Consider the following 3,540-nt stretch of genomic DNA (forward strand, 5'->3'; position numbering starts at 1 on the left):
ACACACCCAAGGTACTGGTGTGGCCCCCTGCTCCCCAGTCCAGTGATGCAGCTGGGAGCCACATGGTGCTGGAGCAGTGCAGGGGCAGAAAGGCAGGGAAATGGATGGGGTGGGCAGGGATGGACTGCTCAGTCCTGCTGCAGGCTCCCCCTGGGTCCTACTATTCCTGGCCCATGTCATCTTTGACAGGAAGCCAGGAGCAAATAAATGTTAATTTACTAAAATGTTTAGGGGCCCTGCGGGCTAGATGTAACGGCCTGGCAGGCCGGATGCAGCCTTCGGGATGTATTTTACCCACCCCTGCTTTAAGGTGATGTGGGTCTCCAGGCAGTCACTAGTGTTGTCAGAGCAGATACCATCAGTATTGTTACCTGCCTCTATCAGGGATTAGCTGGTATGGCTTACATCATACTTTCTCAGTTTAGATGGTTTGTGCATATGGTGTCAGGATATGATCTTTGTTGCTTTGCTGCTAATGAGTCTGTTATTCTAAGAAAGAGACTGCAAGTTTTGGTTCTTAGTACAAAAACCTTGACCAGGTTTATTGTCTACTGTCCCAGGGAGGGATGTACAAGTAAACACTTACCTGCGGCAGGAGGCAGAGGTAGCAGGGAGAACCTGTGTGGCTCATCAGCCACTTATTTATACAGCTAGGGCTGGCCAGTGATGTCAGCTCCAGATGCTGGCCGGTGAGAATAAAAATGGCAGCTGATGCCATAAAGGGGGAAGGAGGAAGAGAGGAGAGAGGGGACCCTGGCTGGACCTGGAGAAGGAAGAAACCCTCACTGCGGGCCTCACCAAACCCAGCAGACCACTGGGAGCCGGAGGCTGGAAGGCACCAGACCTGAACAAGGATCCAGGAGCAGATGGGAGGCTCATCAGGATGCCAGGTAGGAGAGACAGAGTGACCAGGGTGAGTGGGGACCCACGCCAGTAGGAGGGACTCCAAGAGGAACCCCAGAGTGGCCGCAATCGAGGCAGGTATCGCTGCCCTTCCTGGCCAGGTCAGTAGTGGAAGGTGAAGAGCTCCAAGGGTGCGGGAGGATTTAAAAGGCACCCGGAGTTAATATAGCAGGGCGGGAGCCTGGCATAGTTTAGCCTAGGAGCAGGCTTGGGCTTAGGGTCGCTAGGACGACCAGTTTCCTTTGTTTTTCCCTTGTTGTGAGGGGGCTAAGGAGGGGATGGCCTTGTGAGCTCCCCCATGTATCAGGGCCAAGGGGAGCACCTAGGCAGTTTTTCTTATTTTTTTCCCCCGAGAGAAGGGGCGAGAGGGAAGGAGGAAGGCAGAGTGGAGATGAAGCCAAGAGGACGGATTTCCCATTGTCAGGCAGTCACTCTGGGTGGCCAACGGAAGGGACGCAACTCCATGGACAGGCTGAGGCCAACAAAGATCAATCAAACATGAGGGGGAGTGAGGCGGGGGTATAGGGGAGGTGGAGCCCTGTGAAGGACCGTCGGGTGAACTGCAGGCCACCGAGTATATCCAATGCCATCCCCAACCACTGAGTAACCAGGAAGTCATGGCAGGAGAGAGTGGAGAAAGCAAGTTGTGGAAGGGACACCTGCTCAGTCAAAAGGGCAAGCCCGGAGAATGCCCAATGTCCATCTCATGGGCAAGGGCTGCCCGAGAGCGCATAGTCGAAGCCCGATGGCCACATCTACAAACAAGCCTAGATGCTGACTTGCAGGGTCATTTTCAGGCATGAAACAGGTACAAACATCATCCCAAATCCCAGTACAAAGTATTAAAGGTTACCATGCCTTTTTTTAACAATGGTAAAAAAGTTTAATGGTTACAGCATACACATCACACTTCTCAACAATGAATGCATTTGAGACACCAGATGGAAACACCTGTTTGCTAGGTCACTGATCTTTGTTTTGATATTCTGTATTTCTCTCTTATCAATTCATTGCCTATCTGTCGGCTTCGAGATACCTCTAAAACCAACAAGCTACTTTTCTAGCACGTCTTTGCAAGCCATATATGGTATAGCCAGTTTCATATTCATTGAGGCCTACTTCAGTTCATGCATTAGGGCCTCTCTATGATTTGTATATGCACTGATCAATTGTTCTATGAATCCATTCTACAAGTGCCATTCTGCTCTACATTCTGTCTTATCAGTTATACAGAGGGCATGAGTGGTATTCTGAGTCGCACAGAATTGTATCCACCACTTGATTGGTTGTCTGAACATTTTGAAAGAGGAGAATAATGCATCATGAACCTTTAATAAATTTTTCAGAAAACTTGAATAAGCATTTATGAAACTGTTGAGACTTATGAACATTTTCATGAATACTCAGCAGGCACAGACTATTTGCAGATAACATCTGTTGCCCTTTATTCTGACACAAGCATCCAGCTCTGACACTAGTACCAATGCCTTACCCAGCAGTAACAGATGTTTGGGGCTTTTGCTGATCTATTTCCCAGTGGCAGAGAAATCAGTGACTTGGGGTCAGAATAAACTCATAGCAGTCATGTGCTTCATTTACACTGTACACTACTGCTGAAATTAGGTGTTCCTATGGTTTACTGGAATTTCAATGCAACATCAGCTTCCAGGAGAAAGCAATTCTACTTCACAAATTGACTATAGAAAGGGATTTATGCATCAGGAGAGTTTGCTTTCTTCCTATCTCATCAAAGGACTTCATACAACCAGAAATTAACCCATGTCTTATCCAAATTCAACAATGAAGGAATGTTAAGAAAGAGAATTCATAAAAGTTATATGCAACACCACCATTTGTTGCTGGCTGCCTTAATACACTTGAAGCTGGGCTGAAAATGGTTTTTCTATCCTATGAATATTTTTAAGCTTTTAGTTTTTTTAATGTCACATTCCAAATCAGGATAAAATTGGGACCTTTCAAAATGTTTTGTGAAATAAATAGAGAGAAATAGAGAAGAAATAAGAGATCCCAAAATAGTCCAGTGCCTGGCACACTCAAATGAGCAATGGGAGTTCCAGATTGAAGTACCTCCACTGCCTCATTTAATGAATGATTTAGGGTTATGTTGGGAGGGGCTCTTGCTCTAAGAATATGTCCTGGACCTGAGAATTTTTTTCCTGTTGACAATTACATTCAAACTGCTACTTTTTTTGTTAAAACCTCCTTTTACCAGAAATTAATGATATATTGAACCTGTAGTTCTCCAGAAAGGTAAGTAGCTCTACTGAAATTATACTGAATCTGTGGATTTTATTCACCAACCAGGAATCAATTATTACTGTTAATTCAGCTCAAGTTTTTAATACAGACGCTGTACATTTCAGCTTAGCCATTGCTTTGAAAAATGTAGCCTTTAAAAATATTTCCTACTCTAGTCTCTGCACTGATTGTTATTAATGCTAGACCTGTTGGAGCAAAATTTTAAGTATAGGTGCTGCCAATGCATGAACTCAGTTTGATTGAGAGTGGAAAATTCCATACAGGGCCTGGACTACCCTTTCTATGACCTCAGGAGCTGTCAATCAGCCCTGACCCACTTTCAGCTCTGAGCAGACTCAGTTGCTATGCAGATCTTAG

The sequence above is a fragment of the Crocodylus porosus genome, unplaced genomic scaffold (genome assembly GCF_001723895.1).
Source record: "Crocodylus porosus isolate Cpor-Errol unplaced genomic scaffold, CroPor_comp1, whole genome shotgun sequence".
Classification (NCBI taxonomy): Eukaryota; Metazoa; Chordata; order Crocodylia; family Crocodylidae; genus Crocodylus; species Crocodylus porosus.